Source organism: Struthio camelus, chromosome 2 (genome assembly GCF_040807025.1).
Source record: "Struthio camelus isolate bStrCam1 chromosome 2, bStrCam1.hap1, whole genome shotgun sequence".
Taxonomy (NCBI): Eukaryota; Metazoa; Chordata; class Aves; order Struthioniformes; family Struthionidae; genus Struthio; species Struthio camelus.
This window is the reverse complement of record NC_090943.1, coordinates 133,801,244-133,813,959: the sequence shown is the minus strand read 5'-3', so window position 1 is coordinate 133,813,959 and position 12,716 is coordinate 133,801,244. Positions and strand designations below refer to the sequence as shown.

General features: G+C 37.9%; 1 long non-coding RNA gene across 1 annotated transcript; it reads left to right on the top strand.

Annotated features, from left to right (window-relative positions):
- Positions 1-8,753: 8,753 nt before the first annotated feature.
- LOC138066035 (uncharacterized) lies at positions 8,754-11,727 on the top strand. Its single transcript, XR_011139206.1, has 3 exons — positions 8,754-8,834; positions 10,033-10,129; positions 11,323-11,727. It is a non-coding gene; the product is annotated as an uncharacterized lncRNA (long non-coding RNA).
- The last annotated feature ends 989 nt before the right edge of the window (positions 11,728-12,716 follow it).

Below are 12,716 nucleotides of genomic sequence, written 5' to 3'. Positions count from 1 at the left end.
TTTGAGCTCCTTTATGACTCTGCTTTTTTAGCCAGGCATCTTATTTCTAAATAGCTGAGTATTAAGGGCTTCTAATTATTAGAGGCAGGCAGTACCATAAAACAATAGGAAAATTAATTGTAAGAAAACATAAAGTAATTCAGTTAAGCATAATAGCCTTAGGAAGAGTGAGCACTGAAGTGCTAGTGGACATGCAGTGATTCATCTGCCTGCTTTAACAGCTACTATTCAAATTGAATTTAAGTACTGTAAACAAAAGTATTTGCGTTGTGTGCTTGGAACTGTAGTACAGCTGCAAAGTTCCAGAGGAAAATGCTGCATTGCAGCTCTCCTTCTGCTTCGCAGCAAATCTCTGCTGGCATGTAACATACAGAGGAGGAGCTTCCACAGAAGCAGGCTGTTTTCAGCTTCGTTATGCAGATCAGCCGTCTCTATCATCCATATTATAAAAACATCTTTAACCTCCTTTGGGGATGGAGGGGAGAGAGAGAGTAAGGGAGGAACTGCAGGGGGAGAGGTCAGACGGCTTATACACTGATTTCCCCTGGTATTATTGGTCCAATGTCTCCCAAAGTGCAATATTTTTGCCTTTGTACACATACAACAGATTTTGACATCCACACTACTTGATTTGAGCAATTGCTTATCACTAGGATTTAGTATTAGACTTTGTGACTGTGTTTTGGGTGAGTCTGAAAGGAATATTCTGTAATGCTTTAGCCAACAGGCAGCAGCCCTTACTACACTAGATGTTGAGATTCATGCCAGTTGCTGACACTAGAGAAAGTGAAGACCTTCCAAATAACCTTGAGAACAGAGCTGATCAGCAGGCTCTCACAGGCTTTTAAATATGGGAGGAGGGGAAAAGAGAGGAGGGGATTTAGGAATGCCATATTTACAGCATGCATGTTTAGTAACTTGCCTCTCAAAGAAAATTCCCTGGCTGTCTGTGGTTTCTTGGAATCCTTTTACAAAAGAAGGAAAGTAAATTCTGCAGTAAGCACCAAACTATGAGGAGAGCAGCCCTTGAATTGTCCCGGAGAAAGGATTTGTGTAAATGGAATGATTTAGTGCTGTGTCATATGATGTGAAAAATGGGATTCAGGGGAGAGTTCTGCGACCCTGTCAGTGGGACCAGACAAAGTGTTAGGGAGAACACCAGCAACCTACAGGGCAAGAAGTCATGTGGGCACTCCCAAGGTCCCATCCTATCCAGCAGAGACTGAAGAAGATTATCCCTTCCAGCAAGACCAGATTGAAAATGAAAACAGGAGAGCTGCAATAAATCTTTTTGCCATTGACATGCTATAAGCTAACAGAGAATATTTTACTGTCTTCCAGAAAGCTCAGATACCCCAAAAAGATGCAGAAAGGTCCTTCTCTCTGGATTTTAACAAAGCAGGGAGTGCAGAATGGGTATCTTTAGTTCTTATTGGGAATGGAAAACTTAAAAAAAACCCAGATACATGAACAAGACTGTGTTATCACTATTTGCCAGCAATATTATCAACCTCATCATGTGTCTTCCCCTCCTCCAAAATCACCTCTCACATTGAAACAGAATTAGGAAGCCATGGTATCCTGAAAAAAATGGTTTTCTTGCAAAAAGGAAAAATTTGCAGCAAGAAACAGTCTTTAAAGGTGGGGGAAGGAGATTTCTCATAGAACTTTTGTTCTTACCTGCTTTGCAACCCAGGCCTTTTGCAGGCCTATGCAAGTTCAGCTCTTGCATTTGAAGCCTAATGCTGAATCCATTACAAGGCTCTGGTGAGCCTGCAATGAATTCTGGTTGTTCCTAGGAGGATGCTCATGACTCAGTTAACAAGGTTGAAGTTGCCTGGCCCCAGGCTATGTCTCCTACGTTGAGGGGTAAATAGTACAAAGGTTGAAATCACTTTTTTTCTTTGTCTGTCTCTTAACTTTTCATCAAGGATGTATCATTTTTGCTACACTATTAAAATATTCACAGAATTGTTGGAAAACAGAAGAAATATTCGGACAAAATATTCATAATCTTCCCCATTAGATTCCACATCCAAAACCGTTGATAGTAGTGCATTAATTAATTAAAGTACCTTTCCTATTGTTTTTTAAAGTATTTGTTGTTGCTGGAGTGCATCTGTTATTGAAGCAGTAGCTCTGAAAAAGAGAGCACAGTTGTATAATATGTGTATTGTTTTAAAATTAAAAATAGAGAAAGAAACTGAATTTTAGCACTTTTGAGGATCAGCCTGCATGCTATAATTTTGGTACCCAAACTAAATAATGCCTCTTCCCACCTAAGATAAATGAAGAACATGGATCCATCAAGCTTTTGGCATTTATCATGTAGAAGCAGTGTTTGTTATACTTGATCGTGAGTGGGACCTCTTGTCCAGGTAAAAACAAAACTCATTGTTAAAATAGGATCAGAATTACAAAGATATATGTACATTAAACACTTTCATGTGGAAACTCTGGAGCCTAGCAATAACACTGTTCGGTAAGTGAATGCAAGAGGCAGCAAACATGGTTAATGGCTGACTAGTGTTCAGGAAGGAAGCACGGAAAAAAGGATATACATTTTTGCCAGAGGGTGATGGACGTCTTTTGCTTGAGTAATTTGTTCACTGCAAATATAAGTGCAGATCAGCTGAAACTTTTCCTAAGTTTGTAACAAGCTTGTTGAAATCTTTTGGCCAAAAAATAAAGGAGAGAGAGAGAAAGAAAAAAAATCCGGAAAATGTTTGAAAAGTTTGTCATCTTTTTAAATAGTTTTCCATTTTCTAGGAATGACTTCACCATTTCTGCAAAACCTGAAACAACTTATTTTTCCATTCAAAATTTACCCAGGGAGCCAAATTATGAGCTTTTTCACATTGCTTTAATTGATCCCCATCTGGTAGCACCTGATCTTTGCCAGAAGAGAAGACTGTGAATACTGTAAAATCTACCTCTAGTCTTCATTCTGCAACACTCAGAGGTCACTTTTTATTTGAGACTCAGTTGTTTTTGTACAAAAAAGCACTGGATTTCTGAATTGTAAAAGGTAAGAGTAAAGTCATTCTCGTTCATTTTAATGGGAATTTCAAACATATTAAGGTTTAAAATAGATCATTTTCAGATACCTTTAACTGGTCTATGTTGAGAAAGGTTACTTCTTGCCAAACAATTCTCTCTTCAATATTATTCAGATGGACAGATAAATCTAGTTCATGATGATTAGTTCCCTAACGTTTTGAAAAGACTCCATGTATTGTCTAGCACTAAAAGTGCAGCAGGCAGGACTGAAGGGTGGTGCGACTGGGAATAACATCAGAACTTTGAACAGAGCTGATCTTTAAGGAGTGTTTTGCACCCTGAAGCATTATTTTCTGAGGAAGTGTGGGTCTTAACGTGTCACAACTTAAAGTGGTGGAAGTGACAGAAACAGAACTTAGAAGAAATAGATATGATGACTAGGCTGAATATTTTTGTAAATTGCAATGGAAAAAAGAACAAGTTCATTTTACCTGGTAAATGTATGAGATATATAGACAAATAATGCCAATTTGATATGTTTTCTGGAAGATCTAGATAGATCTGGGAAGTATTAAGTCACTAAAATTGTTCTAATGAAGATATCTCAGGAGGCTGATTGTTCTCAATTGCTATTGAAAGGTTAAGAAAACTAGGTGTTATATCTTCTAGAGAGCTGATAATTTACCTCAGAACAGTTGTTCATGTTCATATTTGTATTTAAACATATCAAGACTGCATTCTTCTGATTTCCTACAATCTATTCCCTATTGTAATTTTGGTGGTCAATTGTCTAATCACTATTAGTGTCGGAGTCTGGGATCAAGCAAACAGTCAAACAGTTGTTACCAGGCCTTGATCCTAAAACTTGGCTCCTTCTGGGCACCCAGATCACCAGAGAAGCAGCTTAGTTGAAAGAGGAGACTTCCAAATCTAGTCAGTCTTCACCAGAATCTGCTCACACTGAAGTCAGTGGTAGAATTGCCAGGAAAAGTCAATATTTGTGAGATAGATCAAAATTAAGTGCTATTTAAAATCTCTTCTCCTAACTCCAATCCCATAATAAACCCTGAAAATAAGAGTAAAGGACAGATCTGGGGAATGCATAGCTAGAACCAATACACTTTCTCTTCCCTAGCAAATTATTTACAGAAACACGAACAACTGAAGGGTCACTTTAGGTTCAGGAGCCCACCTCTTACAGACATTTGAAAAAGAAAATGAATTTGACTTACAGTAAAAACCTTTTCATGGAGTGCCCAAAAGAAAAATTAAAGAAATGCAAACCTATCATCATGTTTCATAACAACATTGCCTCAGTGCCTCAGCATAGCATAACTGTAGAATGAGATTGATTAGTCTTCAAGCTCGTAGTGCAAATTCCCTAAATATATGATACAATTGCCAAAAATTTAAAACAAATTTTAAAAGTAGCACTTGAATAAAGTAGGTGAGTAACATCTTAAAGAGATTGTTTCTTTTCATTGTATATCTGCAAAAGTATGATTTTGGAGTTCTCTCCAATTGTAGTAAATTCTCAGCTAAATTTTTTAGGGATAGAGCTTTTCTTCAACATCCTTATATTAGACAAATAAAAAAAAGTCTTAGATATTGGCTTTGGAATTGAGAATAATCTACTTATATTTTCATTAGTATAGCGAGCTCTGTGCTGGTTGCTGTGGAATATTAAATATTGGAAATCAATAGAGTAGCTCTATATGTGGAGTAAGCTTTAAGAGTAATTACTGATATCTTACTGCTTTGCATGTCTACCTTCACCTGAGCAAATAATGCTGATTTCAGTGTCGATAAATGTGTAATATGAACCAGCTGGCCTAATTAAAACTGTTGGGATGGAAAGATGAATACTATGTGATGTTCTACCCAGAATTAGGGATGATGGTTCTGTAGAAGTTGGTGCAGGCCAGCTCCCCCTCCTCGCACTGGCAGTGCCCCAGGCCCTCCATGGGGCTGGGACCAGGCTCCCAGCTGGGCAGGGGTGCAGAAAGGGAAGAGGGAAGCTGCCCAACATGTACTCTGCATTATTTGGGGAGGATACTACCAGGAGAAGTCAGCTGGCTGCTGCTGCCGAGGATGACTAAAGTTAAAGATGGAAAAATTTAATTTGGCCTGCACTACTAAGCAGCTTTGGACTTGTCCTCATTTGCCCTTGTCGTACTTGTGTCTGTTCTTTTTATATTCACAGTTGTCACAGCATCAAAGTGCTTCACAAGCATAAATGAATTTTCCCTTAGAGAAAAATATTTTTAGGGGACAGAGGCACATCAGGATGTACTGGAATGGCCCACAGTGGAATTTCATTGACTTCAAACTTACAAACATTCAAGCAGATTCTGAGTCACTGTTACATCCTCGACCTAAAACACACATGAAAACTGCGATAAAGCCAGTGACTGTACCAAGAACTCCCTGAATATATGTAATCTGGGCAAAACACACTGTTAAAGTATCTATTGCCAAATGAATCCATGGCCAATACACATGATGTGAATTTTGTTAGGTAGGACAATTTTGGTTGGGGAAAAGTAATATTACTTAATGGACTTATTATTGTATATCCAAAATTAAATAATTTAATGTTTCCATGAATAGTCCCTCTACTTTTTCATGTGAATATTTGTTAAAGTTTCATTTTTATAAACCTGTGAAGCACAAATGCGGTGAACTGTTGCCCTTATGCATCAAATGAAATATATCGTACCTAGTAAGGGTCAGGCTTCTAGGCACAGAATATAGAAGGGAGAAAAAAATAAAGAAAGCAAAAACAATTGTTTTCTTCCTTTCTTTGTTGCTAATGCTTCTTCTGATTATATTTTAAAAGATTCCCCATTCAGCGTGCTTCAGACTCATGTGCACCTTTATTAAATTATGAAGCTCATTCATTTTATTGGCATTAAAACAGGCACCACTCTTGTAAGTTTTGGTATTAGGACATGAAGTATTTTTATAGCTGGTCTCTGTAGACATTCAGTGTGCCAGAATATAATGTATAATAAAATGGATTTCCTCTACTATGTCCTCCCAGGCTACTATTTAAAATCTGCACGTCCACTGAATCTCAATACCATTGTAAAGAAAATGCTGGCCAGAAACTAGCAACCCTAGTTATGCTGAAGGAGAGGTGGCAATGTTCTTATGGAAAAAACTGACCCCTCATTGAAAAGAGGTCACTTAAATTAGCTGAAAATTTTATTTAAAATAATTGTCTGAAATAATAGTGGAAAAAAGAGGAAGCGTGTGGTACTTGGGGGTGCTGTAGACTGGGATGGTGTCCGAAGGCTTTTGTGTTGAGATCCTGCAGGGGAGGCATGTGCTGAGCTTGTTCTGAGCTAATGTTAATGATAGTTTTCACTCTGCCTCTGGCATTATCCTTTTGATAGACACCCTAGGTGTGGTACCATTTTTGCAAATGGGTCATCAGCATCCAATTTCCCAAGACCCAGGTGCTGATTTCCTTCTAGGCAGCACTGGAGATATATGGAGTTCATCAAAATTTTTGCCATAATTTTTCTCACTATTTTTTAAAGCACTTTGGAATTAAGTAATAATTTTCACAGGAAACTGTGACATTCTCACTTCTTATTCTGGTCTCATCTTATAGTGGGATCCATGTTATAGTGTTATCTGAACTTTTCAGTTGCTTTTAAACTTTATCAGAGGATCAATTATTTGGTTTCTACTTAGGAGAACAGTGGGCTTTACCTTGCAACTGGTTTTTGTCCAAAGCTACCTGTATTTGAATGGCTGAATTTGAATGGCATCAGCATTTGTAAAAGTTTCTTCTTTGCTAGCTATTGGCTAAAAACAGTATACTGCGGACATCCGCATTTTATTTCAACTCAGCTTGAAGACTGCAAAGCTAAGGTAAAAGACCAGCTGTGTATTTAAAATGGTTTTCAGGAAAAAAAAAAAAAGAAGGAAGATTGTACTGACATATAAGACACATACAACACATACAGACATACTAAATAGTCACAGCTGATAGAGAGTAGCCCATCAATCCCTAGAGTCCCTTTCTGGCAACTGCTTTGTCCTGTATCTCTATGGAGGTGTCCAGCTCAAACATCATGTGCTATTATTTTTGCCAGAATTTAAGAAAAAAAGTAACTCCTCTGCCAGAGTTTTTCAAAGAAGAATGTAAAGCACCAGAATGTATTCTGTTACAAAACAAGAGCTCCTAGCTCTCCTGCCTTCCTGAACAATCACTGCAGTTTTTAAACAAAAGATTACAGAAAAATGCAGTGTTTTATTGCATTATTCCATACAGCCACAAGAGGGGGTTTGAAGAACATGATCTGTTTTGGGACTTTCTCCTTTCGGTTGGTGCATGACATGTTAGCTGTATTGTGAAACCGGTCATTTCGTGAAATGACTGAAATTTTCAGTCATTTTGCAAAATGACTCTTTCACTCACTCATTTGGTAAAATGACTAAAAGTTTCACATGTTCTACGAAGCGACTGACATGCTGGGTATTCTGCTGCACTATTTGACTTTGTTTCATTTGGTAACAGGCATATTGTGAAAAGGAGGTTTGTTGGATAAGGATCCTTTGCTGGTTCTGCAGTCACTGCTGGAGGTGGCTCTGGATTCTGCAAGTAGCTTCAGCAAACAACTTCACAAGAAGCATGAGAAGTGCCCAAAGTACATGATACTCAAAGAAGAGTACTGTGCAACTCTTACTGAGATCAAAAAGGCAAGCCGAAATTCCCAGTCAAAGCCAAGACATGAATACTATCTGCTTGCAAAGTCAGTTTTAAAAAACTTTTTGAAGAACTTTTTTTTTTCCTCTTTCTGCTCTCATCATCATTTGTCTCTTTCTTTAGACATGGAGTTGCCAGTTAGTTCTTTTACATTTTCTCCACTGCTCATAGGGATGAAATTCTATAGCATGGCTACAGTGAAGTTAATCAAGAAACGTCAGACTGAAGAAGCATCTCCTATATACTATGTGAGCATTGAAGACAAACATGAAATCCCCAGAAGAGCACATGTTGCTACAGGCCATGGTGGTTGTGATTGTATTATAAAGCATTTAGTGTCTAAACATGAAAACATCACAAGAGAGGCTGTTGAGCTCTCTAAATCTTTCTGTCTTGGCTGTCAGAAGAAGAGAAAGAGGCCCATGGCTGAAGGTGTTGATGTAAAACCCCTCTAAAGCAACGAATTTTCATCATGAGGGCAAACTGACCTCACTGATACGCAAGCTTGATTTCAAAGCAATTTGAAGTGGTTAATGGTGTACTAAGACGATCTCACCAAATGTTGTGTTCTCTGAGCCCTTACCCCAGCGAGAGCACCAGAAGTGGCATTTCAGCTTTCTGATATCTGTATCCTACTTCGTGCTCCTGAAAGTGACAATAAAATTGAGTTTACTGCTAAAGTCATCCAAGAACTAAAGCTTTTGTGGTCTTAGCTTAGCTTGTTGCATGGAAAAGTAAGACATCCACAAATTCAGGACTGTTCCAAGTGTGATATGATATTAAGGATATGCTCCTAGTGTGGATGGCAGACAATAATTCATAGGTCTGGACACTGTGAATTTGCTTTGTGCTGTTCTTAAAGACAGCTAGCTGTCATTCTGGAATAAACTGCAATCCATAAGCAGCTCTGTTCAGTTTTGATCCCAGATGTGAACTTCCCTCAAACTCTCTACTACCAAGGTTCATCAGCCACCTCTGGAGCGAGCAAGATTTGCTTTCAATGCTCAGCACTCTTTTTAGTTTCTCTGCTGCATCAACACATCCAGAAGACACACTAGCCCCTACATCTTATGTGGCTACAGGTAGCCAAGCTGAAACTACTGCTGAAGTAAAGGTTAGATGTCTTCCTACATTCTAAGCTCTATCTAAAAGGTTTCATGCCGACCTTCCAGATTCCCCATCCGCCATGACCCCTGAGCCAAGTGACCCTTCACTTCTAGAGCACCATCCCAACCAAGCCCTGCAAAATCCTGGCCTAGATTCTGCCCTCCATCTTTATCCGCACAGCCTCTCTGACCAGCAGAAAGGACCCTGCAGGCAGAGCACCCAGTAAAATGCAGTCAGCTAGAACTCCAGGTGGATGAAAAGTAGAACAGATATAGTCTTTTTCGGCTTTGAGTAACAAGAGGTTGAATAACTTTTGAATTTGAGTAACAAGTTAGGCATGTTACATGGTGCCTCCCTACAATTTTCACCAGCTTCATTAAAGGCCTGAAACTTTGTTATTTTACAAAATGACTGAATGAAACAACCATTTTGTGAAATGACTGAAAATTTTAATCACTTCCCAAAATGACTAGTTTCACCATATGACTAACATATATAACTCTGGAGTCGCCCATTGCCTTTTCAGTAACGTATACTTCCCAGCAAGGCACGAGGAACAGAAATATTACCCATAGCTTTTTTTTATTCATGCAGTGCTGGGAGAAGAGAAGAGAAAAGGAAAAGAGGCACGTGTTTTAAACCCATTAAAGCATTTTGTGCTGAATCAAGTGAAAAATGTTCTCTAATGATACAATATAACATATCCTAAATTGGATTATAATATACAGCCTCCTTTAGAGCATACATTTAACTACAGCTTTTCTTTCTGGAAGGTATTGCCCGATTTCACTGCAGTGATATGATTTGGAATGAAATAAATCATCCAGGTTAGGGAGCTTTTTTCATGCGGTCCTATGTCTGCTGAAAGAATAGCTTTGATACATGTTTTTGCTGTGTGCTCCATCATAGGAGTGTAAATAACAGTTCCTTCACCTCTATCTTTTTTCCCCACATTCCCACCTTCTCGCTTTCTTGAAACAACCCGTGGGTCAGATGTGACTCTCACAGCTGTGATCTATTCCACTTTTTCACTGACATCCCGATTCCATTCCTTTTACCTTTCTTCTGTGCATTTTGTCTAGTTCTTTTAGCTTTTTATTAAATAACAAATTTGTAATTAAGAATACTAGCAGCTCACAGTCCCATTTCATCTGCTTTTCTTCTTCCTTTTTAGAGAAGTTAATTACTGCCTTTTTAACTTCCAGGTTAGAGCAGCAGGGCACAGGAGCGCAGTTCATCAAAACAACCGTACTGCTACTGGTGCATAAGCTGCCTAGCTTGGGATGCCGCAGAGTGACAAAGGTTCATTATTTCATTTGTATTTGACACATGACCTTGAAAAATGTAAATGTTATATCTATGGTAATTTGAGACTTCATCCTGTCATTTAATGTGCACAGTCCCCTTTCTCCTCCTTTTTTTCTTTTTCTTTTTTCCTGCAAAATTGCTATCCCCAAGGAAAAAAATAATAAAAAAAACAGGCTACAAGTTATCTGAATTTAATTACAACTGAAAGATGATACCTCAAAATGTTATGCTATGAAAATCTTATAAGCCTGGAGAACAGGTTGAAGGGAAAAGTACTGAAGTTGGTCATCATGGACTAGAATTTTCAGAAACGCCTAAGGATGTTGAACACCTTAGTTCTCAGCTATCCAGCTTGAGACATTCTCAGAGGGCCTGATTCTGAGACGCTGGGCTCTGTAAATAGATTCTTTACGGATGTCTGTCAAGGAAACATTGAAATTGTGATACCAAAAATAGTTACTTTTGAAATTCTTGGCCTTAGGCAAATGTTTCAAAACATCTCTCCTGTCTCCATGAATATTTTCTGAGTGCATCTGTTTCAGAAGAATGTTTCTGGGAAGGGAAAATATGGCTGTGCATTAATATTTGAATAAAAATATTTGATGGCCTTTTGAAGCTCTTTAGGAGTCACTCTGTGAGAGAGCAAAAGCCAGGCCAGGTGACTAGTGTGACTACAAATTATAGCACTAACATTTACCAGGCAGTAGGAACAATAAATGGATTGTGAGGCACCCAATGGCTACAGGATGTTTCCATAAACCATTTGCAGATTAATGTTTATTGACAAGTAAATATGAAAAACTTATATTCTTTCAGTGAGTTATTTTTAAAACAGAAGCAGCAGCTAAATATGTCCAACTATTTGGTAGAAATTTCATAATGTTAGCTGCTTAGCTGATCGTAAATTTCAAACGTAGTAACGTGTGAGTGACTTAAACCGGTTTAACTTTGAATTTCCTGAAATCATTTGTTTTGCTGAAGATTTGTCAGGAGACCATTTTGATAAATGTATCTGAAAGAGAGGTAAGTTAGCGTATTCAAAAAACTGTAGGAAGGAGAGTTGTAGCTGAAAAATCAGTTTGTATATTCAATGTGCTGAGTCATAGAATACCTTTAAATATCATAAAATTCAAAATATTTGCAAAATAGCATGCAGCATGCAAATGCAGAGTTGTTTCTTTTTCCAGCTAGAAGACTGCACATTGAGAGATCTAGAAGATAAAAAATAATTGTCACTGGACCATTCTGAAAAGTGGGCACTGGAAAGAAAATCGTCAATACGTTGCTCTCCACTTTTTGCAGTATGTGAACTAAGCTGTTAAGGAGCCGTAGCAGTGTCTACGTACCTTACCGATTTCATGTCACCTGCAAATCTTTTTTCCAGACTGAAACAGATGTGACGTCACACTGGTGAATGCAAACAGTCTTGGACCTTTCTCTTTATTACAGCTGTTTAGTACCTTAAGTACCGTAACTGTTACTTCTGCTTTGTATCTACACTTGGAAAATACTTTGTTTTACATTTCAACAGAGGGTCATAAAGGACTTGATGAAGAGAACATGCTAGATTAACAATAAATTTGAAAGGATCGTAGCCAAGAGTAAAGTAATTATTGTCAACTGAGTCCAAGGAATCCAGACATCTTAAGTATTGACCTTGATGTAAAAAACTAAGTGGAACAGGGCTAAGGAACAGTGTGTTTGTATGTATGTGTGTGTGTGTGTGTTTGTGTGACTGATTGGTTTTGTCCTGCCTCTTAATTTTTGAGTGGAGTCTGAGAGGTTAGTGAGCAATCCTTTAATTTCATTAACCAGGCACTTTGGACACTGAATAAAACCAGTTTAATTTCTTCTCACACCTAGAATATTTTGATATTCAGATACCTGGACATTTTTCTCTGCAGTAGCAATGATTATTTCATTATGACTTGCTATTTCATTCCAACTATTACCTCGATGCTTAAGCTTAGGTTGCGGTGCGATTTACATGTACACCCTGTAGACTGATTTCATTTGAAGCGTGACCCTGTGACATCTTCACTAGGTAGTGAGGGCATTCACAAACTAAGCTGGTTGCATTTGAAGGGATAGGACCCTCAGTTTTAACACCAGTTGTTTTATTTTTTTTCCAAAAGCCCTAAACATTTGTGATTGTGTAGATTTAAAAATACATCACTTGCACTTACTATTTGTAATTCAACAATGAACAGAAGTTGTATGTTGCATTTTGTTGTTATTGCTGCTGTAGAAACATCTGCAAGGATGTGGTAAATATCCTGAAGATCTTACTAACAGATCCAATCAGAAAATGGTGCTTCATTCCTGAGAAATTTTGTTTTGACAGGAAAAAAAAAAGATTTTGTCCAGTAGGTGTTCATATGTATAATGAAAGTTAACATCCCATGGAGAAAGCAAGAACTTTTCACATGAAAAAATAGCCAGAACATAACATTTTTACTGGTCTCTTAAGGCTTTTATTCTGTGTCTCATATTCGTACTGAGTCTTTACAAATTGTGACCTCTTCCCTATAAAATCATATGCATGCTTTTTTCTCATTTTTGGTTAAGGATTCCTTAATTT